This window comes from Haplochromis burtoni, unplaced genomic scaffold (assembly GCF_018398535.1).
Source record: "Haplochromis burtoni strain Fernald_Lab_line unplaced genomic scaffold, NCSU_Asbu1 Contig_11, whole genome shotgun sequence".
Classification (NCBI taxonomy): Eukaryota; Metazoa; Chordata; class Actinopteri; order Cichliformes; family Cichlidae; genus Haplochromis; species Haplochromis burtoni.
In genome coordinates this window covers 936253-963076 of record NW_024582372.1, presented here as the reverse complement: position 1 = coordinate 963076, position 26824 = coordinate 936253, and the positions used below count along the sequence as shown (strand labels likewise).

Here is a 26824-nt window from a genome sequence, read left to right as displayed (position 1 = left end):
TGTGTGTGTGTGTGTGTGTGTGTGTGTGTGTGTGTGTGTGTGTGTGTGTTTGAAGAATGTCTAGGGGCGGATGCTGTAAGGGAGGGTGAGTGTTGGGGAGTGGGAACAGATTTGGGGAGGGCTGGCCAGCTGAATCCTGGTGGGGAGTGGCAAGAGTAAGCTGGCACTGCGGAGGCGGGCATATGGAGGGCAGGTTGGCACTTTGGCTGCCACCGGAGTGTGCACCTGCCGGCAGGGGGAGACTCTGCCAAAAGGACGGGAGGGAGAGCAAGAGAGAAAGGGAGGCAGGGTGTGTTTGTGGTATGTGACAGTAAAAGCCGAGTTTGGGGCTGCTGGAAATGGTATCTTAAAATTTTGGATAGTAACGGGATTCCGAGTGTGCTCTCTCACAATGGAGACTCGTGTATGCAAGCACACAGGTGGATACATAGAAGGACAAATGTTTACTCACTCTACAACCCTTCAAACCTAAGGCATACACATATGCACACACACACACACACACAGAGTTGCTTAACTCAACCTCAATCTAAAATAAACAGTCGCTCTTCTCTTCACCCTGTTTGTCTAAATCTATCAGTCAGATGCACTAAGTGAGTCTCCCGGTAGAAGAACAAATAAACAGTGTTGATAATCAGGATAGCATTTAAACTCTTCACTACATGCGCTACAACACACCTCCTAATTGGACTCAACTGTTTTGCTGCTAACTAGCTGCTAATTAGATCAGTGTATTCCTCTCACTCTCTCTCTTTTCCTCTGTCATTATCGGCTGTGAACAAAACACTTCCGAGAGTTTTTACCAAAAAGTAGCAGTACTAATCCGAGCAGTGGAAAGCAAGGGGATACTTTCTTTTTTTTTTTTTCATTTTTCATGTTAGTGAATCAAAACTTGACATGTATAACATGCTGAACAGAAGAGAAATTGATACGCGTTTCCTGTGTACTTAAGAGTTTATTAATCAGGGTCTTTGTGTTTTGGCTCCTCAACACTGACACACACGCAAGAGCCAAAAGGCAGTGCCCTCATTAAGCCGCCGTCAGAGAAGGTTTATCACAGCCCACCGGAGCCCATCGTTATCCTAATACACACATACACGTGCACACAAAGAATTTCATGTCTGTGCATGCTGGTGCAGTCATGCAGTATTGTGGATGTCGTAAGTGCCCAAAAAATAAATAAATAAAAGAGGTGTGTGTATGCACATGTGGGGTTTTTTTCCCCATATATGTGGGTGTCCACAAGTCTGTGCTGTAAGTGGATGGTGAAGGGGCCGTGACTCTGTGCTCTGGTTTTAGCCTTGGCTGTGGACTCAAGTGTTTGGACTGCCATGTTTTCCTCTGATCTGCCTCCTCTCTTTCATCAAGAAAACCACAGAGAGCAGGGCAGAGGGAGACGAAGCGGTTTAAAGGCTGGCAGCAATACCATGGCCTTGAGGTGTTATCTCTGCCCCTCACCGTGCTAGAGAGAGTGTGGATCGGATGCAGCTAAAAAGAGAGAGAGAGAGAAAGGGATTGTGGGAGTGATTTCAGTGCAGCCCGCTTCTCCTTTTTTCCCTCCCTGTGTGGGGCAGTATGGTTAGCAGATGGTCTTGTTACCAGCAAAACGGGAATGAACGCTGTAAAATTTGCTCGTGTTAATTTCTTGTCCCCCAGGTGAGACGTCAAGCACTCACATAGGCAGACCAGTACTCTCGCACATTTACACACGTATCGCAGATACTCTTGCATGCGCGGCCTTGCCCTGCTGGCTTTAAACACACACCATCTGCATGCAAAGAAAGTGTGTCGGAGGAGTGTGAAGCGCGTGCTTGGCTTAAAGAATGTGTTTCCAATGTTCATAGCCATAGCTTATGTTGCTTTGGAATGTAAAGTGTTACCAAACACTTCATGTATCAGTCATCAGTAACCCAGTTGTCCAAAGACAGTGGGTGTTTTGAGGGCAGACTGACAGAGCTGAAAGGAGGGCTGAATTGGCAATTAGAGGCAAAGGGAAGCAAGGGAATCTGTGCTAACAGGGAGGAGGAGATGGCATGTTCATCCGCAGATGAAGACTAAATCCTTTCATTCCCTCCTCATCTTCCCTCCCTCCTTTCCCTGCTTGCTTAGCAGTGAGATGAGAGCTTGTGCTTTGTAACGTCTGCTTCTCCATGTTTATGTGTATCAAGGATCCGTACTAGTCCATAGCTTATCCCTCTGAGTGTGTGTGTTCTGCAAGGATACAAGCGCCTTAGCCTTCCTTATCGTCTTATAGTAGGGTGCTCACTTTTGCAGTTTGAACCCCAGGGAGAAAGAAAGTAGTGGAGGCAAGGGAGAAAAACATACCTAAACAAAGTGCAAAATAATGATCTTTACTTTCACTTGCTCTCACACCACCGTTTTCTTCGTAAAAGCACTGTCTTAGCAGGACTTGGAGCAGTGGCACATGATGCTTCACCGTGGGCCTTGTGTCTCTTTATAAAGCATAATCATTTTTCTGTTGTGTTCCTCTTTATTATCTAAGCTAATTCAAAATCTCAAAGAGAGACACAAGGGAAGAGAACTGGTAGATATGAAAGATGGCTGCACTGACTGGATGGTGGATGCTAATAGACCTCCAACAGTCAGTGAAATAATAAGAGGTGGTAAAAGAGCAAGTAAAGAGAGCAAGCATAAAGAAATGTATCTTACTACCTCTGCCTTTGACTGTAACATCTTTAATTTACTGAGTAAAGGCTACAACACCTGCAAACAGCATATTCAGTGGATGACCGCTGGTAGTCTTCTTGGCCTTTTCCTGCCTTTGTGAAATTGAATGCAGATGAACTTGGCTTGGAGCGCTACAACCCTGCTAACATTGCTACGTTCAGGGAAAGGGAATGACAAAATGTGCAGGAACTGATGATACTGCAGTATGCTTTAGGTAAGCTTTAATGTCATATGCTGAACTCACATATATGTATTGCACGCACACTAGTGTTTCTGTGGTGTTAATATGAAGCCACTATGCCACCTACGCAGTCCTTCGAAGTGAATGAAGTGAGTCATATGTGAGGAAGCTCTATACAAATACAAGATTCAGAACACATATGCTCACCTTGAACGCACAGTACACTCTTATATACATTATGCTTATAATAACATAGCGACCGCATATCCTCCCGCAGTGTTAAAGCACAAAAATCAGTGGCTGGAGATGTTCCACAAATCCTGTTGCTCCTTAACTACTTTGGTAGCTTGCAGGTCTTGGTTGAGTCCTTGATGTGTGCAGAAGAGGGATGATGAGCTTAATGCAGTCTGTCTGTGTCCCAGACGTGACCACCACATTAATACAGCACTAATACAATGCTCTGTCTGCTGCATGCTAATAAAGTGCCAGCCCTTTTTCTCACACTCATTTCCTCATATAGTAAGTCTATTGTGTGAAACAAATGAGACAGGTGAGAAAAGACACAGACTCCTATAGGCTGTCGAATTTGAATCCGTCATCTGTCACAGCACAAGCCCCATTATCATTTTTACATTTCCTCATGCATTTTGTTTTACAGGAATCCAGCTTTGACTAGCATTATGAAAACAAGACTTTCTTTTACTTTAGCACAACAGATCTTCAGCATCAGGTAGCGATGCTTGTAGCAAATATACAGAGAGCAAATCGGACAGAAGCACAAACAGTTCTTGCACCAGCTATTACCACAACTTTTTGAGGAGGTGCATCTCAGCTGCGATGGGAGCCTCCAGAACACCTTGAGTGAAAATCGTGATTTGACTTTAACGCTTGGAAGACCTTGACATTTGGTCCGTCGAGGGGGGTGGTAAAAAAAAACCCTCTGACCACCTCACACCACGCACAACCACATCTCAGACCAAATGGATAAACATGGGCACTTCAAAGCAGCTCAGCGGCCATGCCAGCAGGCCTGAGAGGAGAAGCGAGAGGGAGGGAGGAACTGCAATACTGGAATAAATAAGGAGGGAGGGGGATTGGAGGGATGTGTAAGCATGACTGGTATTAATGGCCTAATAATGTATTTGGCTTTTTGGCAGTTGTGAAAAGGGTGAAGGGGACAGAGGGCAGAGGAAAAGGGGTTGACAGCATGTCACAGCTGGTTAAAAGCAAACCCAGAGCAGAGAGAGGAGAGAGGGCTTGTTTGCCGGGCTAAATGCTGTAAATAACATCAGAGAGTGCAGCTAAATGGAAATCAATGCAATTACCCTATTAGCATGGGCTTGAATTCACCCTGGCTTTTGCCAAATCTCTCTGTCTCTCTCTCTCTCCGTTTATTCATCTCCTGTACATTTACTGCTCCATATATCATGGTATACTGTACATTTGTGGACACGTTGACCATAACAATCTGAGAAACAGCACTTAAAAACTTAGCAGCGTGTCTATATTAGGATCATTCAAGTGGACATGCTGGTTTGTTCGTACTAACACCACTGCAGGCATTTTGTTTAGATTTGCATAACCCCCTTAATCACCCCTATTTGAATACCTCACAATTGCAGGGGGAGATTATGCTGTTAAGTGTTAAGTCATAATTAGATAAATAACTGGTTTGGCTTTCATCATCCCTGTGCCATCTGTTTGAGGGTGCACAAGTTTACAGGGGTGGGTGAGAGGAGAGCGGGGTGGGTGTATGGAAGAGGGTGGGGATAATGAGAAAAAGATTCCAGCTTTTAGTAGGTTATGTTGCATTTAAAAAGTGATACACAGGTCGCAAAAGAATTTGTAATTAGACATAGCACTCGCAGTCTTCTTTCATTCAAATGGGTCAAACTCCTTTACATAATTCCTACGTTTGAATCCATACAAACTAAAAACAAGGGGTATCACAGCTTACTTTCAAACCGAGTGTCACCTCAAAGCTTGGAGTAAAGTATTCTGAGCTAAAGGCTGATTCATCTATATCAATGTTTTGTGTTTTTTGTCTTTTGTATGGCAACCTACGGCGCTATAGTACCAGTGATTGTTGTGCTGTCTGTTAGAATGCATTTGCATAAATTTACAAGACGCTTGTTTGTGTTTGTATATGTAAAAACGGCTCAGACACAATTCTTCACCGTGCACCTCTTCTATCTTCCTATTTATTAATTATTATTTCCTCTCGCTATTTCTTCCGAAACACACGAGCACATCTGCTGCTGCCTGACATGCATGCATGTCTCCATCTGTACTGATCCCAGCGCTTTCCTTTCCACACTTTCTCTTTGGATGCTCCGTTTAATTTCCTTCCCGCCCTCCCTCTGTACCCCCTCCCCCTCTACTATTCCCTTCTGCTGTAAATATCACAGTAAAATGATAATGCCTTTAACCTGGTACTTTGCCTTCATCCCTCTCTTTTGGTTTCTTTGTCTCTTTATCAGAAAATAAATATTGTTGTACCTCTGTCTGCTGCTGAATCTAAAGGAACAGGCAGAGAGGTTTCATATCTACAATAACAGCGAGGTGGGAACAATTTGATCTAATTAGCAGCTGAGGTATTACCCATAAACATTCAGCTCTTATTAACTTCTGCTGAATTTAGAGCGGGACCTGCATCCCGCTTAACAAGAAATGGAGGTGTACTAAGTGTAGAAATACATATTCACACAATTGTATGAACATTTATGAACGTCATAAATTGTTTTGCTCGTCTGTGTTTGTGTGGGTGTGTGCGTAGGGGTTTAGGGTGTCTGTCTCACAACATTCAGAATGACAGCTGACAATTAGCTTATGCCAGTGTGGTTAATCGAGGAGTGTACATTGTTAATTATACACAGCAGAGGGGTGGGAAGGTGGAATCTATTTGAATAATTGGAAGAATGATATAACAGCAGGCTTTTAAATTCCTTTGCCCTTTTGCATGTTTAATGAAAGGTGTCTGTGAATGTGTATGTCCACCCAGACCCGGGGGCTTGTCTAACATCCATAAAGATAAACCACACAAGAGCACACAGGTTAGTGCACACGTAGAAAGTCACACACATTTACAACCCCCTCCCACACATGCAGACGCATCATCCGTCTCTCTTCTTCATACACACACACACACACACACACACACACACACACACACACACACACACACACACACACACACACACAGCGCAAAAGAGAGGCTTGAGAAACGGAGGGTATGTCTGAGTGGTGCGCTCGTGCCTGGTTTTCCAGATCAATGATGTGTGGCTGGGTGATCGATGTGAGGGCTTAGCGGAGTGGAGAGAGCTAATGGGCAGGTCAGTGGCTTAGACACATCCTGGCTCCCCCTGCCTATTACCACTTCGTCTGTTAATAGGCCTCACCACACTCCCCTGTTGCTCTCACACACACATACAGACACCCACAGAGAAGGGGAGTGAGGAGGGAACACAGCAGAGCATGCTCGCTCCACACACCACCTCCCTACTTCCTGTTTGAATCGACGTCTCTTCAACATATAGAAATGTATTCCTTAGTTTTTCATTTTTTCCCCTGTCTTCTCTACTGTGTGCTAAGAGTGAGCCTGTGGAACTGCATACATGCACACTGCCTGCATGTATGTATGATAAGGGGCAGAGCAGATAAGCAGCATATTTACAGCCACGTAAAGCAAATGTAAAAGAGACTACTGTGCATCCCTCCCCTAATCTCATTAAAGTCTTCTCCAGCATGCACAGGGTTAAAGACGGCCTTTCCCTTGCATTTATAATTGACCAAAGTATATGCATGAGTGGAAATACTTTACGAGACTGGGGTCTGGTTTAGGCAAGGTCAGCAAAAAACAGCTGTATGTTGCTGGCATATTAGAAATCAGTTGTGCTTTTTAGTTGTATCTAAAGCACTATTCAGTCACATGCTGGCTTCATATTGGACTACTTCTATGCCAGTATTACTTGTGGTTTCACTCAGATGTACCCCAGTAGTGATGGAGAGCACCATATACAGAGATTTGCCTCACCCTCAAGACAGGACAGTACATAAAGTGACGTATAATGCATGAGGTCACAGTTTTCTTACCGCAACATGGCAGTTTATTGCTATTCTCAGCATTTCATTTGGTTGTTTATTTTTCCATGTTTTTGCAGCACTGATTCCAAGACTTTTATTTGATCAACTGTACATAGCAACAGCCTACATCAGCATGTTATAACATGCAAGCAGTTTAGATTTGTGCTGTTTGAAAGTTGGTCTGAAAGCCTTTTTTTATTTATTTAGAGAAGAGGAAGAAGAAGAAATATCTAATACTGTGCTTTTTAATTTTTAATTTTTTTTTTTACAATATTATATACTGTTTGGAGTAAAACTTCAATTTTATCTTCTATTATTGTACAACACATGGTACATCTACATATAAATAAAGGTAAAATGGCTGAAATCTCTACTCCCTTAATTGATTTGCCTAAAAACATAATTGCCGAATAATTTGCAAATTGTTGAAATGCTGTTACAGAGCAACCAGTTATTCAGTTAATGAAGAAAATACTTACTTGGTAAACTAATCATTAATTGCAGCTATCTACTTTCTTTCTGTTTTTCTGGTGATGCAGTACTGACAGCAGGTCAGTAACTGAAGAAAATAATGTGGGACATGTTGTATTTCTCCCTCTTTTTTTATCTGTCATTCCATCCATCACTCTCTCTTTCTTGTCTAACATGTCACTGACTGAAGACCCCTTCTGTCCTCAGTGTGGCATCTGATCTGCATGTTAATTACATCTCTCGCCTTAATTTAATATCTGGCTTGGAAGAATGTGGAACACACACCCCAGAGGTACAGCATATGCCCTCCAGCTCTCGCTCTCTCACACACAGGCACATATGTACATATGCCTGTACATGCACAGACATATGCAAAGCCTGATGATTTTTTTTTTCTCCTGAATCCTTTGTGCTTGCTGAGATCGCTGCTTTGCTAAGGTTTTGTGTGGGTGATGGAGGTAGGAGGCAAAGCCTAGTATAGTCTGGATATTAAGCTCAGTGTTAAAAAAAGGGACCCAGGCACAATGTCCACAGGGGTGGCTGAAGTCTTTTCCAACCCGTCCACTCTGACTGTGTCTCCCTATGGTGAAGTCTAAAAGAGCTGCCACTTGTCGTCAGCTTGATGGAGGTGAAGTAGGAGGTGGGGGGGAATCTGTGGCGTTTGTCGTTTGGTAGGACTGAGGGAGTTCAAAAAGGAGGTGAAGATTTATTTTTTTTAAGATGCCGAAGGGAAGGAAAGCGTGCATGCATTTGTAGTGGTAGGCAGCTCTTTGACCAGACGCCACTCTCCACCATACATGTGCATACAGGCAGGCACTTTACGATGTAGACCAGAAGTGAATTGAGAGTTCACAAGGTGTGTGACTCCATCATAGCTCTAATAATTACAGCAAATATTATTACAACCTTACCGGCATACTCACACATGTTCACACACACACACAGACATACACACACTCGATCCCTTTCTCAGCCATGCAACAAGGCTGTGTCTCTTGTGGCTGATAGATTGTAATGAATGTAACAGCAGTCAGATCCTTCAAAAGCCTCTCAAAAGCTTAAGCCCCTTTATTAAATTAAGCTAACGATGCCTAAGGCCAGGTCTGCTGCTGAGAGAGCAAGTGAGAGAGGGAGGCGGAGAGAGCAAGAGAGAGAAAGCAAAATGGGGAGCCAGAGAGAGGAGAAACAGGAGAAGTAATGCATAGGAGAGTAAAGGCTGTAGAGAAAATGAAGAAGTGGAGGAGGAGGAGGCGATGTTAGGAGCGAGTATGTGAACTGGCAAGTAGTCAAATCAATGAGGGATGGTAGGAATGGGGGATGTTTAGTATCAAAGGAGGAAGGTGCAGGAGGTTAAGAAGAAAGGCTGGTGAAAGAGGAAAGGAGGAGGAGAACAGAAATGCCCTGCAGACTCCCATAGTTACACGGCAGTACACCTACAGCTGAGAGGGATGTAGCAATTAAGAAAAGGCAAATGTGTGTTCGTTGAAAAGTATTCGTGTACACCCGACACTGTGGATGAAAACATAAACGTTTAACCACTTGGTGGAGGTTTTACATGGCGCAGGCGTTTTGAAGTTGTTTTCACACTCTTTTGGACACAAGTTAATTACACTGTGTGCTAAATACTGCAGCTTTGTATTAATATGCAGTGGGTCGGAAAGAGGCACAAAAAAAGCTACATTTCCAACTCGTGTATATGTAAAATCACATAGTTTCCTAAACTGCGCATCAAAATGAGGCTCTGCATGCTTCTAATAGGTTGGCCTGTGACTAAAGGAATTAAGAAACGGTTTTGGTTTTTTTCAAATGTATTAGATTATCCTTTTGTTCTCTCACTGATTAATGCAGTCACACTGATGCTTGTTATAGAACAAAACATATTTATGAATATTTCAAATACTGTGATGCCAGAGATTATCTTCTAATAATGACTCATTCATTTTCAACAATGACTAATCACAATAAATTACTAAAGTCTAATAGCTAATATGTGATTAGTGATTGAAAAAAAGACCATAAAAAATACTAACTGACTGAACATTTTGAGTCAGCAAATAGATTTTAATGCCCAAATGTCTATTTGACGAATTAAACAGAAAAGGAGATCCTTATAGTGTCTGCAGAACTGAGCTGAACAGACAGGAGGTACATCAAAGGCTGAAGTCTCCGTGCGGCATTGTTGTCTACCTGCTCTCTCACTCTCTCTTACAGGTCAAGTAGAGGCGAATGATACACTATCACATGGATGAAAGACGTGACATGTGGTGCACAAATGCGCTCACTCATAGAGGAGGGTTATGCTGCCTGACAGAGCACGCCATGCGTGTTGGGTAGTGCTTTTTTTCTGCTGTGCTTTACCGTTTAATAGTACGCACAAATGAGCTATACGGAATTAAGCTTACATTTGATCCAGTGCATCCCTAAATTAGCAGTGTACACCACAAAGTACAAAAGGCCCTCAGACCTCTCCCCTCCCCAGCCATCACCTGCTTAATCCTCAGTTTCATCCTTGGCATCACGAGAACACCCTGTCTTTACTGTTTACAAGTTTGGCTTTGATTTTACAGCCTGTGCAGTCGCTGGTATCTAATCCACAGTAAAACCATTGATAAGCCAGACGGGGGTAAAGGCTTTTTTTTTTTAGCAAAGGCTTCTGTGTGCTTTTTGTGGTCGGCTGTCCCCTTGTGGACATTTGCTGGAATTACTTTCATTTTTAAATTACCTACTTTGAAGATTCAAGATTCAAAGTGTTTATTGTCATGTGTCACAAGAGAAAAGGCATTTCTCTGTGCAATGAAATTCTTTCTTTGCGGTCCACCCACAGATGCCGATTAATATATACAATAGAAATGGAATATATAAATACAAATAAATAAATGAAGACAGAAAATGAGACAAAATATGGAGATTTGAAACAGAGATGTGTGCAAAAGAGTACTGTACCCTGTGTTGTCACGCTGTAGTGGTAATTAGCAAAACAAAAGAGCAATGATATCTGTTTTTATTGGATTATGTGATTAAATTAAGTGATCTATTTTGTATCAGTCTATTTCGTAAGATACTATTCAAGGTACTAATACTAAGATTAGATATTAGTATACATACGCATGCGTACATACGAAACAGAAATTTAAATCACAGGATAACTTAGTGCGAATTTAATTTTAACTGATCAGGAAGTAGTCTAACCCTTTACATCCTGGTGAAGCCTTTAACGTGCATTCTTGTCCCTCTGGGATGACTATGCGAGGTCAGCCCTGTTGACTGGGGGCGTGACAGGGAGGGAGCAGGTGCTTCTACCCCCCGCCCCCCTCCGCCTTGCCAGTCTTTCTGTGTGCCTGTGGTCCGGCCCCCGCCGGGGCGGAAGCTCCACCTCTCGGCTCCCGGCAGCCGGCCGCCTCTCTCCTCCTCTCTCCGGCGCTCTGCTCTGCTGTGCTCCGTCGCTGTGGCCTCGCTAGGCGTCGGAGCTTCCTGCGTGACAACAAAAGTGCACGGTCTCTGTTCTCGACGGAGGATGGATCAACGCTTTCACCGCTAACGGAAGGAGATTTTTTTAAACCTTTTTTAAACCAATTTATAAACACTGGAATAGCCCATACTTGTTTGCGGTGAGTGATTTTTTTTGTGAATCTGTTTTCAAACCTGGAGGTTGTTTGTGTATACGAGCGAACATACGGCGAGGATTTGTTGAGGAAGTCGTTACTATATCGAGGAAACGGGTGCTAGTTATTTCATTTTATTTTTCGAAGGTCGGTGCCGAGCCCTTATGTATGTATGTATGTGTGTGTGTGTGTGTGTGTGTGTGTGTTTGTGTGTGTGTGTGTGTGTAGCCCTCGCTGGTGTGCGCGCGCGTGCTTTTGTGTGTGCGTGCTAATGTGTGAAAAAGAGACAAGAGAGAGTGAGTGCAACAGAAAGAGAAAGAAAATGAGCCGCTCCGGTGCACTCACGCGGCCATCTAGCCTTTAATATCGCTCAGTATTTATATATCGTTACTCACTTGTTATTAAGGACTTTAATATAATCGTGTTTTAAAATGCAGATTACCCGAAGGTCTAAAGAAAAGCGGCCGACCCCCCACCCCCTCAAATGAACTTCTTGTAACGTTGTTACCGGTTCACTGTTGTTATTAGCCCATTAAAGCATAGCTCGGGGTTTCTGCGTTAAGCCATTTACGCTCACTTTAGACCCTTTTGACACGGACTCTTTAGCCTGTTTAAAACTGTATTGATGGATTTACTTTGTTGTTAATCCGCAGTCTTCAGTTCGTTTGGCTCCTTCGCAGTTGTCTTTTCTGTGTTGCTTCTCGGGGCATTTCCTCTAAATGTGACTGCTAACGCATCTTGACCATTTGGAGGATCTCTCCCTGTACGTGTTTGTACGCGTGCGCGTGGCAGGTGGACCGTCTTGAACCACATCCCACGCGCTCCTTCACTTTCTTTCTTTCTTTCTTTCTTTCTTTCTTTCTTTCTTTCTTTCTTCTGTGGGGAACACACTGAAACAGACGCACACACCGCTCGTTAGTCTCGTCACACAACCTGGGTTTAAAACACGGCCTGCAAACACAGCGGTGAAGCAACAGGCTTTACTGCACGCACCGTGCGGCGGGTTGAGTTTATCTGTAGCCAGAAGGAGCCTTGTTGTGTGTTTTAGCTGCTGCTGATAAGCTTTGCCATAACTGCAAGAGCAGGGAATCTGACCTCCTGCTTTCTTTTTAACAGCTGCTGACTGGTGGTGGAGATAGGTCATTCATTGCTACATGGCTATCCCTCTGTCATGACTTTGTTCTGACATTTTTGGCATAACTCCGAGGTGTTTAATCCATTACTTATTGTAACTGACATGGGAAACAGTCCGGCTTCTCAGAATAGAGCCAGAAATGGCTTACAGTAGGGTAAAGGGCAAAAAAATACAGTGTAGGACAATTAAAAGTAAATGAGGGGGGGGGCACATCAGTTGGCACTAGAATAGAACAGGAAATGGTGTCATCCCAGGTATTTTGGTTATCACAGACACTATATGTATAGAGTTAGTTTCACTCCTATCAAAATAAATCATGTAAATGTATCTTACGGTTGTCATTCACTGTGTATTTAGTCAAGATATTGATCCAGATTAAGCCATATGCTAGATATGTGGTTGCAGGCCAGGTGCTTTTAGGAGTACTCCTCAAGTGCGGTTAACGTGAGCCTACAACTGCCATCTTTTACCTCTGATGATAGCCGGTGTCACCACTTCACTAATTTGTGTTTCATACAGGAAATCCTCCGCATGAACACATGCTCAACCTGCCATTTAACCAGTCCAAATTAGACTGCTTTCACAGATTCAGCTCTCACTCCCTCTGATGTTATGCCTTTCAGCACAATATGTCTTTTAATTAACTGTTCATAATCAGCAAATGTTTATTAGATGTAAAAAATTGAGGATACAGACAGATTATTAAGTTTTAATTCAATTCAAAAACAGTAACTTTGGCTACATTTAAATTTACATTTAAACTTAAATGGAATAATGTTGGAACCAGTGACACAAACTGCTACTTTCATTTCCTGATGGGTATTATCAGACACATAAATGAAGCCAAAACCATCTAGCTAGGTCACTTTGTGCCATTTTATTTTTATTTCACGGGTACTCCTTTCCCATCGTGCCATATTTGCTTTGCGACAACTCCAGTATATGTTTTCATGCTAACATGTTCATTCGGATAGAGATTTGTTTTCATTTTAAAATGAAACTCATTCATGTGGATGTAGATTGAGAGCAGAATGGATGATGTCCTGTGTTTTCTCCATCTTATAAAACCTGTCATTCAGCTGGAGAAGCAGTTTCTAATCTTGCTTTTAATTTATTTAGGGATCTCTGTTATTACAATGGGACTGCAAATTGTTTGCTCTTAAAATAAAGCCTGAAGTAGTGATGTCACAGAATTGTTAGGGGTTTTATTTTCATGTCTGTTTTTCCCCACTACAGCACATTAATATATATATAAACAGAACAGTGATCATGTCACAAGGCTGCTGGGTTAGGATCAGTCATTGCTAATAGAGAGGGCAGGGTTAGGGTTATCTAAATTTAACCAGGTTGTAATTAATAATCCAACATTATTGATAAAAACTACATAGACATGCAGAACACAGATGCACAGTTTTGGTATTTTAGTATTCATGTATAATTTGCTGACTGCACTTCTGAAAACTGGAAAAGCATTTTCAGCTCCTTTTTGCGTAACAAACTAGATGGAGGTGGGGCGGTGCAGTTTGCTTGGTTCATACTTAAGGTGGATAAAAACCTGGCTGCTGCATGAATGTACCTGTTGTTTTTACCACAACTATGCAATTGTGATGGCTCTTTTGTTTGGTGGACTTAAGATAATAACTTTGCACCTATGAAACACTCTGCTGGTTGTGATAGTAGTTGAGTTTTCTGCATTAATAGCATTCAGTTTTTGCCTGTCTGCCTGATCTCGTCTACAGTCTTTTTTTTTTCTTTTTTTTTTTTGATCATCAGCCATCAAGGAGTATTAAATCACCTACTTATGTTTAACTGTAATGCAACTTCTCTATGTGATGCAATTTGTTTCCTCATCAGGAAAACCTCTACTGTGCCTGGCCTAGTTTAAGCGAACAAGCACCTGCTGATAATGATTATTTTCTGCTTGTTTTAAATGAAGCATTACCTTTCGGAGTGATTAACAGAAACCTTTTGATTGCCCAGTAATGTTTTGAGACACTAAAAAGTGTTCTTTGTTTGTCTACCACAGTTTGTGAAAATTAAGTCTTAGCAAGATATTATATATACTAAGAGGAACAAATATAGTGTTGTTGGCAGAAGTGAGTTAGCTGACTTTGGTTGGATTTATCCTCTCTTGTCACAGACTTACATGTCTCTGATGGTTCAGCACATGATAAGAGTAGGAGATTACTTATGCAAATCTTGCTCTGAGGAACAGAATTTTTTTCAGTTGTAATCTGCCATTTAAAAGTTCTTGAAGCTTTATGCTGCGAGAGCACTTATACGAGGTTGGCATGTTTTCAGGTGTCGTTGTGCTGTTTGTCATGCTGTGGTAGCCTGCAGTGCTGTGAGTGTCTGGGGGCTAGACAGCAGCTGTGTTGAGCAGAGTGTTGGTGACAGTTTGTCTGTGGCAACAGCACCTGGCTCTGTTTAGAGAGTGATTAGGAGAGTCCCAAGCAGCTTCCTGTACTGTTTACACAAGGAGCCTGGAGTTAAAGGTGACCCACTTTGCATTTTCTTATCAACAGCCCACATTGATAGCTTTGAATAGCACAGACTGTAGAAAGGCCTTTGCATGGGTTTACATAGTTCTCTATTACAGAGAATGGGATGTGTTTTACTGGGTGAGGCTTGGCTTTTACTAGCATCACAACAATGTCCTTAGGTGGTATGAAATTGTGGGTGCATTTATCGCTCTCTTTGTGTGACAGGGCTGGATTCGTCTGTGGTCCGGCTCTGTGATGGAAGAGAATACAAGTGTAGGGACGTTTAGGAAATTGAGGGCTTTTTTCTGTTTTGTCTACATACCCTCTGCCATGTTTCCTTTCCTTCTCTGTCTTTCCCTCTCTGTGTTTTTGCCCTTCTGTATCCCTAGCTAGAACTCTCATGGGGCATGTCTTAGATTTTGTAGGTTTAACCTTGGTTTCATGGCTTTTCCCTTTGGGACGAATTGAGTTTGTGTGTTTGATTGTCTTTCTAAGAATCTCCTATTGAGTGTTTAAAAAAACCGTAGTAAATGTAAGCTGTAAATGTGATGACCAGTGAAGACAGCTGAACAAACAGGTCATAAAGTATTTATCTGAAGAGAAGACAGATGGGACGTTGGGTGAAGGACCAAGCAGACAGTTCCACAGGTAGAAAGAAGTAGTAAAGTATTGAGCCAGAGAGCCAACAGCTTCCTGTGTCTGATGTCCTCCTTTTTTTTCTCTCAGGCCTGCAACATTTTCCTCCTCGTTTCCAGTAATAAAGCCACTTATTACTTTACGTGTGTGTGTTTGTTTACTCTGTGTATGAGAGCAAGCTAAACCTGCTCTGTAGAATGTGTAGAGATGCATTTCTTGTCACCCAGCACTGCTGTTAAACATTGCTTAGTTTTATCAGTATGATATGTGTGTGTTGGTTAGTGCATGCTTTTAAAAACATTAAGGCTTTGTCATACAGCCTGGCACACTCACATGCCTTGTGACACACCACATTATTTTGAGGCTAGATGGTTAATTTTACATAAAAACGAAGGACTTCAGTAACAGTAGCATAATTCTCCAGTAATAGATCAGGAAGGCTGTACGAAGTGTCAAAGCTACCCGATATAAGTGCATTTAAATATGTAAAGTTGTTACACTGATGGCAAGTAGACGTGAATATGAGAGTTTTAATGAGAGTCTTGGCCTCAATTTGTAGACTCAAGTCCTTGTAATGAGGGTTACTTGCATAGGATCGCTTCACATTGCTGCAAAAATATTCCAAGTAGATCTGAGATTTCAGAGGTAAAAACTAGTAGGACGTATATTGTACCTGTGTTTACATGATCAGAATAATTTGTTAAACATGGAAATTAGTGTCGGGGCATTGTTGTCTCGTATCGTACATTCATCTGTAAGAGTGGATTTTTATCACTCGCACACAAGTTAACCTTTTACCATTTTTCACCTAAAAGATGTTCACCTCAAGTTAAACTATAGTTTGTGTTTGGCCTTTTTTCAGCTTTATTTGAGAGGCACAGTGAAGAAAGGACAGGAAAGCGGGGGCAGAGATAGAAGGGGGAAGACATGTGGTAAAGGGTCAGACTAGAACCCGGGCCTGCCACTCTCAGCCGTTCGGCCTGTGGTTGTCTGTGCACGCACTGAGCTAAACCAGCACCTGAAACTATAGTTTGTGTTTAAAAGATGGCCACAATGTTACACATTGGGTTGGGAAGTCCCATTTTGAAGCCTCAACTTGAACACTTCATTTATTTATTTATTTGTTTTCAAAGCTGGGTGTAATGAGTGAGTAGATCTCAGAAAAAGAGGACACAGCATGCTCATACGATGGCCATTTATCAACCTCTGTGTAGCCATATCCTAAATCAGGAGTAGGCAACCTTTCTGATGATGAGTGCCATCTAAAATTTCCTCAGAAGTCAGTCTGCCATATGATTGTATTAGCAATAAATTTAATAACGCTCTATATTAACAGTTACATACTATATAGAACCATATTTGTTTGCAGATGTTGGCAGCGAATAGCTATCAGCTATTTTCTACAAAAAAAATAAAAAGACACTTTTTATCCATAACAAGAACTCCATAACAGCAAATGAACTGTACAACAGAAAATGCAAATGCTATTTATGGTCTCCTCACAACAATGATAAGAAAAATAAACTGAGCCAATATGGCATGTTTGTTAATACACTCTGATCTCTGGTCTCCCACTCAAACACACAGGTCTCTGAGCGTCCAGCATTCAGACAGCCTGAAGACACTCATGTGAGAGAAAGTCTGCTCACACAGATATGTAGAACCAAATACTGTCAATTAGGCCTCTGCATTGTTTTGAAGACAGTTAAACTTGTCAGGTAGTGATGTCCAGCAGGTGAAAATGCAAGCTCCATGAACACGCACAGCTATGGATTATAACTGGCATTAACTCAGCCAGTTAATGCGAGACAAGTCTAGCTGCTCATTAAAACTTTCTGGTTTGAACAGAAAATAAAACATTGGTCCATACACCTGAAAGTCCCAAAAACACATTGTGAATTCTGTCTCGAATCTACGGATGTATCCGTGTATTTCTTCCTTCCCTTATAACTTCCCTTCAACTCATTCATGTCACCTCAAAGGTAAACCTGTTTCTCCATCACCTGTTCAGCTCTGATGATTCAGTAAGGACATCTCCTGGTTTCATCTTCATGTTTCCCTCTCACCTGATAACCAAACCAACATCATGACCAGCAGCTTTAACAGCTGTGGCTCCAGCAAACATCAGCTGATACTAGAAAGTAATATTAAATAAATTCTAACAACAGCTGATCGAGCTTAAACATGCTGCTGTTGTTTACCACGACATCCGGCGGTTTCCTCTTTCTGGTGCAAAGTGGGCGATAAACAAACAAGAGAGAAAAGCCGATCAGCTGATCATTGATCAGTTTCATGATTGAAGTAGCAACAGGAGAGGGAGGGGGAGAGAATGAGAGAAGAAGAAACAGCTGTGCAGCGTAACGACAGAATATATCCAGCTTTGTGTGTTTTTTTTTTTTTTTCATTCTAGCTGAAGTACGGGACAAACTGTGTTCCTTATCAGCTCAATACGAAACGCGTAATATTTTCTCTGAATGCGGGACGATTCGTCTTTTTACAGGATGGTTGGCAACTCTACTAACTAACCTTATGAATAAAATAAAGTTCACTATCAGTAAAATCATAGCACCCACCCAGCTGTATAAACTCCATCATGCTGGCTAGTACACAGTACGAGTTATTGTAACTGACTGTAAAAAGTCAGCACAACAAAAATAAACTCCATCTAAACTTGGTTTATATCTGAGCCAGATAGACTGCAGGTCATAACTTCTTACCTGAATTTCAGTTCACCTGACACTCGGACCGGCGGCCGCCTCGGGTCCCTGCTCCTCCTGCCTTCCCTTTCCCTCATCCACCTGCTGGCCTCCACCACTTGCTAATGTCACTGAATCTGTGGAAGCTCCGCCATAGCCACCACCAAACAACTGAGTTATTTTTTACGCACCGGCCAGCATCTGGCCAATCGACCACATTTCATTATTTATACCGTTACTAAAAATAAAAAATCATCGGCCCATAAAAACGGAAAATCACCATCGGCCCACTGAGCAAATGCCCGCCCGGTATGCCCGATAGCCAGTCCAGCTATGGTCGTGCAGTTAACCCTTCGCGTGCCACGGGTTGCCGACCCCTGTCCTAAATCATATCCTTCTCTGCCTTCTATATTTTTCTGTATGGGACCATAACTCACACAGTGAACATTGTGCTGTTTTAATTAAGATTTGGAAGTAGAAATTGGAACTATAAACTCATTAGGAAAGTCTTTAACTAGGTCATAAATCAATCTAGAAGTATGGACTTTCTATACAGTCTGTATTGTCTGTTTGCAACCAAAGGAGTATTTCTTGTGCTGGGCATTAAACGAATGCAGGTTTAAAGCATTTCTCCAGTGGCTTCACTTTATTGACTTAATCTTTTATACATATTCTCTGACCTTACCATATTTTACTTCTCGTAACTGGAAACACTTTTATTCACTTTGGCTTGATTGGAGCTTAAATCGTTGTTTTCCCCAGTTTAGTGTCACATTTTTCAGGGTTTCTTTTTCGAACATGAGGACTGTGCGGGCAGTTTTTATAGATGCAAGGTGAGTCACACTGCTCTCCATTGTGGTCGAGTCCCATGCTTCGAGAGCCATTCCCTGAACTGCATTGGAGACATACTGCTTTGGTAGCCATCGTGATTTCATTTAGACAACAGGGCGCAGTGTTCATCTGTGGAGTAATTTCCAGCCACTTTGTCACAGTCTCAACTTTGTATTCTGAAGCTTCAGTTTGGATTTGATTGCCTGAGGCGTACGATTAAAAAAAACATTTTCATTCACACAAGCCGCTCTTGCTACATTGAGCAGACCAAACCACCTCTTTAGATTATATGCGTATGTTTGTGTAGCTCGTGTTTGCTGCTGTCGTTGTCATACCCCAGAGCCTGATAAGCACGGGCCAAATAAACACAACACAGGCAACGTGAGAGCAGTAGATAAGCGAATCATACACACACGAAATACTGACCATACTTGACTATTGCCCTCACCAAGTAGAGCCTCTTTCGTTAACCCTTTTTTTTTTTTTTTTTTTTTTTGGTGTGTGTACCTCAGCACAATTCTGTCCATCTTGTGCTTTCTCCAGTCACACTAAAAACAGCTTTGTGCTAAGGGCTACTCTTCAACAAAGCCCTTTTCTTCTGCTATCACATCATCATCTCATCTTGCCTCTATCCGTGTCTGCTTCCACCTCTCTTCAACATGACTCTTTGCCTCTCTTGTTTCCTCCATTTCTGTCTTTTCCTCTGTTTCTGCGATATCTGCCATATCAGCTGACTGTCATATTGTATGTGTCTGTTTGTTAGCATGCCTCATTGTGTATGAGTACAAGGTCAGATATGTGCCTGAAGAAGTGAAGCAATTTTGCGGCCAAGCGTTTTAATAAGTTCATGGACAGAACTGCATGCCTGTGTTGGTGGAGGCCACAGTTGCCGTGTTAAACGTGCTCTCACAGAGAATCTAGTTGCCAGCTAGGCTTGTTTTAGCTGGCTGATATTTGCATAACTAAAAGCGTATGCATTTTGGGAACTGTTCTTTCTGTATTTTTGTTTATATCTCGGTTTCACATCTTCCATACGTGTTGTCTCTTATCTCAGTATCACATCAACCTTGTGCGTTTCTCGTTGCATTGCAACCGATTGACATAATTTCTAATAATTAGTAATTTAGTGAGCGGATAACATAAACACACACGGGGGGGTACATCGCTGCATGGTTTTCCCAGTCTATTCAATCTCATGGATGTATGCATTATGGCAATCAACTGTTTTGTCGTTCTTTTAGGATGGCAAGTGAATCTCTTAAATGTTGAGTAAGCCATTGAGAAAGATCATGCCGATGTACTCAACACCTGCACAAGCACGCTGCACACTTCATTGCCTCTTAATACATTCTGCACCACAAAATCTGTGGATCGTTGCAAGCCAATCCAGTTTTTTGTTACATTTGCACAGTACCATGGCAAGTACAGGCACCTGTGTTGTATGTACACACAGAACACAAACGGATGTTTACATTTAACAGAAAGTTTAATATACTTGAATGGTTTAATTCTATGACTAATAATGATTTCTTCTCATGCACACTATAAAAAAAAATCATAAAAAATGTAAACAATAAAATATAATGCAATTTATAAAGATTTATAAAGGCCAAAGGTAAAAGTTTGATCATTTAAAAAAAATTAAAGAAAAAAGATAAGAAAGGATAAAGAAACTAATTTGAGAAACTGGAACCTGACAAAGTGTTGCATGACTAAATTGAGTGATCTGTTGTCAAAATACCTGTCGTCAGCTGTTTTCCTTTTGGTTGAATAACCAAGTAACAACTGACTAAATGTTTGTAAGGTTGTGTAACTGTTCTAGCTTTAATCTTACAGATCCTTAGATTTCCCCTGTGCTAACTAGATAAGTCATGAACATTTGCACTTTTGAACCACTTCTTATTCTTTTTGCATTCTTTGTGGATCTAATCTTAAATCACACAGTTCGCTGGTCTAGCTAATAAACAAGCAATGCTCAAATTCATTGTAATATTACTGAGAAATTTTTATTTGAAGTTTTAAGCACTGCAAGAGCCATTGTGATTAATCTGGACTGACCCTCGAACGTTGTGAAATATTAAAATCACTTTTTAAATGAATGACTGTTCTGCAAATGGTGTACTTGTCAAGTACTTGAGAGTATCAAGGACACCACAAGTCTCAGCTCTGTGGCAAAGCCTTGTTTTTGTGGCTACTCACAAAGATTTGGCCATGGTGACAGTGGTTTGCCTTCTTCGTGCTCGCCTAGAGAAGAGAGGTTCACTCGTCAAACGGTGCAGCATCCACACATTTGGACACGCACACGCATGCACGACTGGGAACACACACCAATTATACCAATTACAAGATTACAACAGGCTAACTCTCAGCAACAGCTATGGAAAGTCAAGTGGGTGCTGTGTGCATGTCTGTCGCTGTGTGTGTCTTCTTGTGTGTGTGCGGCGGTGCCGCTTGGGAGTCAGGGCCCATGCAGAGCACTTGCAGTGCTAATTAGGCAACCACAACCCAGAAGAGTACATCACAGAGAGAATAGAAAAGGGAGAGCGGATGAAGTGAGGAGTGTATGTAGGGAATCCAGCAAAAAAAAAAAAAAAACTGTGCTCATCTCCTGAGGAGGCTTGTGGAGGGAGATAAAGAGAGGAGGAGGGAGCAAGCTGAATGATGATAACAACCAAAATATGTTACATGCAATGATGTCCCCAAGCACTGAGAGTATCACAGTTCAGAACAATACAATTTATTCAGCTTTGTGGGATATATAGGTTGTCTGCTTATTTGTCAGCATTGTATGTGTCATCTGTGCCTGTGTACGTATCAGTTTATGTGGCTAAAAGTACGCTAAAGAAACACAGGTGCAGAAAAGACGATAAGCTCCATGGTAGATTTTTGTCTTTTGGTTTTTGAGTTCATGTGTGGGAGATCTGTAACGTTTGTAATGTCGCCCTCCCTTTTTCGGAGCCAATCTGTCACCCTTTTTCAGTCTCTGTAACAGGTGAGGTTGATTAAAAGAGGGAGTTGGCAGGACATGGTAATATCTGAGCTAACAGCCTCCATGCTTTCTGACGAACAGCTGGGCTGGGACTGAAGCAGGCCCTCTCATCAGGGGAGCAGCAAGGCTGTGTCCCCCTCAGCAAGAGGCTGCAGAGGGCACAGCCATACAGACAGCAGCTTGACTCCTGGGGCATCGACCACAAAGAGCCAGAAACACAGACAGGAGGCTCTTGTGCGTGTTTGTGTGGCTGAATGTGTATCTCTGCATGTGTGTGTTCACACTCTCTAAGCAGCATTGTGAAGCGTAACCAGACTGTTCTGTCATACGCCCACGCTGGTGTCTCCGAGAACACAACTACACACTCCCAAGATGACATGCGCTCACGCGCGCACACACCACCACAACCCCAGCCACCCCTACCACAGCCGCTATGTAATTAACAGACAGAGGAAATGGCACTGTTGGGGTGGGTAAGTCGGATGCAGGGAGGAGGAGAGGAGAGAAAATCATCTCAGCTCGTGCCTGCCCCGAGGACACACTGTTTCTCTGTGGCTGTGTGTGCGTTGGAGAATTGAAGAGAAGAAGGTGAAGAGAGGGAGAGAGATGCCGGCTGGTCTTTTGAAATCTCTGTGTTTTTGTTGCTGGCTGCTGGAAGGCAGGTTGGGGGTGGGGTGAAAACAGTGAGTGTACGAGAGGAAGAGAAGTAGGAGGTGAGGGATGAATAATAAGGTGTTCACACACATGCACGTTCACGTACACAGCCGTATCATTTAAAGCCTCACAACGTAGAAGACAGAAAGACTGCTCTCTTTGCTTGTTGCACAGTGGTGTCTGCGTGCTTGCGTGTTTAGGTGTGTGTGTGTGTGTGTGTGTAGGACAATGTGAGCAAGCCAGGTCAGAGAGAGATGTACTCTGTTCTCTGCTGTAGCTCCATAATGGAGGCCTGCTGTATAATGACAGCTCAGACGCAGGCAATGCTGTCTCCCTCTCTTTCGGCTTCTTGACTGATCTCTCGCTCAGCCCCCCCACCCTCACCCCACCCCCCTCCTCCTACACCACCACTGTGATTTTTTTCTTCCTCTGTCTTGGTCTTCCTTTTCTTCTTCCATCTTTCTCCAGTGGAACTGTCGCCTTTGATTCAGCTTCTCTGCAGCCACAGTGCTTCTGTTTCAGGATTTCTCTGATATTAGGTTTTTGTCTTTGGTATGGAGTGAAAGAGATGGCACTCGTAGGTGTGTGTGTGTGTGTGTGTTTTGTGTGAGGTGTGGGTGTTTGTTTTGTGTGTCAGTTCTACTAGTGAACGTCACAGTGTGTTGTGTGTTGGGGTTTGTGGGTTGTGTGGTGGGTGTGTTTGGTGGTGGTCTTTTTTGGAAACACACGTACACGTCCGCTGTATCGTGCCTGAGGCTAGACTATGACATCTCATCTAAGAAGTCAAACAAACTTGGAACTACCAGAGCAGGTTTATCCTGCTGTGCTCCTGGATAGTCTGCGTATGTGTGAATGTGTGTTCACGAGTGAGAATGAAACATACATCTGTTTGCACTGTTAATATCCAGACTCATATCTGTGAGCATTTACAACCACCTTTGATATTATGTCCTTGGTCAAGTGGTTTTTCTTTGTTTTGGAATAGCTGCCTGTGCACCTTAAAGATCATCTTTTTTTTGGTCAACCTTAGCTGTTTATGGATACATGAGTACCATTTATAAACAGTATATCACTCAAAGTTTAGATTTAGTTAGCCGCAGAGTTATGTTTCCAGTTGCTATGCAGTCTTTTTTTGGCCGGCTTTAAGCACATGATAACTTTGCAGTGGTAGCAGATATTATGCTCATATTACATCCTGTTTAGCTAGGTTGGTTTAACCTTAATTGCAGCTTACTTAACTGCTGTTTTGTGAACCCTCGTTTGTCTCTGTTGTCTCTTTAATCTGAAGTTTCTTTCATGTTAAACTTCTTACATAGCTTCCTGTCATCTATTTCATCCTCCTGTCAGCACATCTTGTGCTACCTTGAGCTTCTGTCAACCAGTCACGATGACATGTACTCATCAAATTGACTCTAAATCCTTCCTCTGTCAGTGTCTGAGCTGCTAAGGCTAAAGGTTTGGTCACATGTGCACTGCAGCCCTGAACCTTTGTGGTAATAACCCAGAAGAGTTACATATGTTACACCATTTTCCAAATAATTTGGGTCAAGTATTAAATGGACTTAATTCTTCCAGCTTCCTAGTACAGAATCAGTCGGATGTCTGAATAAGTAAGTAACTGTTTGGAGAACTCGCAGTGAGTGAGTGGGCACGCTGTGTCCTGTCTCCTTGTCTCTACCCAGGCGCCACCTCTTATCTAAACCTATATATTTCCACTAGTGATGCAGACTATTTCCTGTTGTCTGTTTGTGAAAGAGGCCATCTTTGGACAAAGTCGAAACTTGATTTTCTCGACTTTGTCTGAAGTTTAGGTGTGACAGTCTAGCTGATATATGCTTTCCCTCTGGGAATTGCCATCAGTTTTTAGCTCTGCTGAGCAACTCTGATTAGAGCCCATAATGTAAGAAAAAAATAATTTTCCTCTTACTTTTGGGCGAGACGCTTAGCTGATGACATGCTTGAGGCATGTCTGCAAAAACTGAACTAAACGCACGTCACTTGAAGTTCAAGCATTCCATTAACATCTTGTTCAATGTTCCTTATTCAAATATTTAATACTGGCCTGTTGATAAAAAAACAAATATCAAATGTCCTTTGCTAATCAGGGAACGAACTGTGCTAGAATTCATTTAGCCTTGAAGTAGTGGGAGTAAATGTTTGTGTTGTATTGACAAATATAGCTCTGATACTACATTGTAGTACATCAAAGAACAGATTATGAGAAACCAGCGTTCATGCTGTAGACGAAAATAAGAACTGGAATGTTGAAGTGGAACACAACAGCAGACCACACAGCTATATTACATTAGAGCTACAGAAGTATTCAAAGCTGAGCACAGCAAGGCTTTTAGAAACTGTGCTTCAGTCGCCTGCCTGACCACATGCATTGAGCCAACTGGTTTATTGTAATGACATTTTTATTGCTCATTTTAAGCGAGACACTGACCGGTTTGGCTCTGTTCCTAAGCAGAGCCACAATATTGTGGCACGACTGAAGTGTGCTTTACCATGCCTCTAGAAAAGAGGCATCTGCTGCCTGAGTGAAGTAAAGCATGGAAACGCACTAGTTGTCATGTGTCAGTTGGCAGTACAGTTTCAGTCCGTGCTGTATTGGACTTGGCCAAGACAGGTTGGTGACTGGATCAAATAGATGGGCCAGCAGCACGACACTGCTAGTTTTAACAAGCTGATAGGCAAATCCCTTCCTGGTTAAAGATTAACCACTCGCTAGAGCTGCCACTGCATTATCTCTCCACTGGCCAGGGCATACAGTAGCCAAGAGGATTTACGTTCCCTGTGTGTGTGCGCGTGTGTGCGAGCGTGCGCATGAAAGCCTAATCTGCATTCCAACCAGCAAAAGGGTGGAACTGTGTGTGTCAGTGTGTTTGTTTGACTATGGGAGTTAGTGATCTGCTTCTCTCCCAGCTGGGTGTTAAAACAGTGCGTTTACTGTATGCCATTTAGCAGTCAATCTGTTCTGTGGGTGCGTAGAATCATGTTGGTATGTAGCCTGTTGTAGTCTACATTCTTTTTCAGGGCTTTGTATTTGTTTTCCCTTAGGGCGTAACAGAAAGGGTTAATTGCATCAGTAAGCTTGGTGTGTAATAGACTCCTTTAACCCTTGGGTTGTCAGAAAAAATGCTCAGCGTTTGCTCCAGTGTCAATAGATCTAATTTATTCATATCTCTGTAAATGTTGCGTTAACATCCTTAACCTTGGTTTGTCCTTCTCTTAATCCACAACGATATCATTAAATTGTATCCGTTTTCTTTTGTGTATTACTGGATTAAAGGACTGTGACATACGCTGTTTTACTGACAGAGGATTCCCCTGATTGACTGTTAGACGATGCCATCTGCTGGTTGTTTGAAGAATGAAAGGCCTGACACTGCACACCCTGAGCAAGTGTGTTGTAACTGAGTGATGTTAAGAAATGACAGCAGGCCCACTTATCTGGAAATTCAAGAGACATTACTCATGCTTTCCTTAGATCGTAGTCTTCTTCTTCACTTAGTCTGAAAATAGAGCCTACACGGCTTGTGCATGGCTTGTGTTTTCTCAGTTTAGAAAGAAATATAATCACACTGTCACTGATGACATGATTTTGTAATCATTAGTACGTTAAAGTAATAGGTGTTTATCTGTTTTGTTGTTGGAAGCTAACTGGGAAAATGCCACTGTTTGTTTTCCATTTCTGGGTATTTACTTTACTGGATGAGAGATGGTGGTGACAGGAAATGAGGGCAGACAGATAGGGGGATAGATTGTGTGTGTGTATGCAACAAAGCAAGACTTAAACCATGAGAAAAGGATTCCTTATGAGTTATGTTACTCGTGACTACTGGTAGATTACTCAGAACATAGAAGCATAAGCACACACACACACCACCAATCTTTGATAGGATGTGTTGTTCAGAACCAGCTGGTTGATCTTCGTGGTTTTAGACAAAAAATGGAAGAGAAGGCCGGAAACAGCAATGACTGTGGTGGTCCTGTGTTCACAAGGGACAAACTTCTCTCGAGGAACAGAGAGGATTTCTGGGAGGTGGCATTTGGCGAAATGCTGGCCACTATGTTGTTTTAACCCAAAAATTGTATCTCTCGCTCACTTGCTCCTTTGCTGTTCTGAGAAAAGTAGCGAGTGGCGGAAGGAGGAAATGACTAAAACAAGTCATTCACACCCCTGCTATGACAGCAGGACAGAGAGGGGAAGTCAAACCCACACTTTTACCCTTTTCCTGAGTCCTCCACCCCAACCTCTATTACACATTAGGCTCCCCCACCCTGATAACAGCTCTTTTTAATTGTGGCATACTGTGTGTTTACTCAAAGGAACCCCTGTGTGTGTGTGTGTGTGTGTGTGTGTGTGTGTGTG

The 26824-nt window shown here is 42.4% G+C and overlaps 1 protein-coding gene across 3 annotated transcripts in view; it reads left to right on the top strand.

Moving 5' to 3' along the window:
• The window catches only part of gse1b (Gse1 coiled-coil protein b), a 169324-nt gene that overhangs the window by 111270 nt on the left and 31230 nt on the right, over positions 1-26824 (top strand). Inside the window, exon 1 of one of the 3 annotated variants that reach the window (XM_042213706.1) lies at positions 7205-11031. The exons of the other annotated variants lie outside the window; for them this stretch is intronic. The gene's annotated coding sequence lies outside the window, so the exon portion shown is untranslated. Of the gene's footprint in view, positions 1-7204; positions 11032-26824 lie in introns of those variants that run through there. 3 annotated transcript variants of the gene reach the window in all.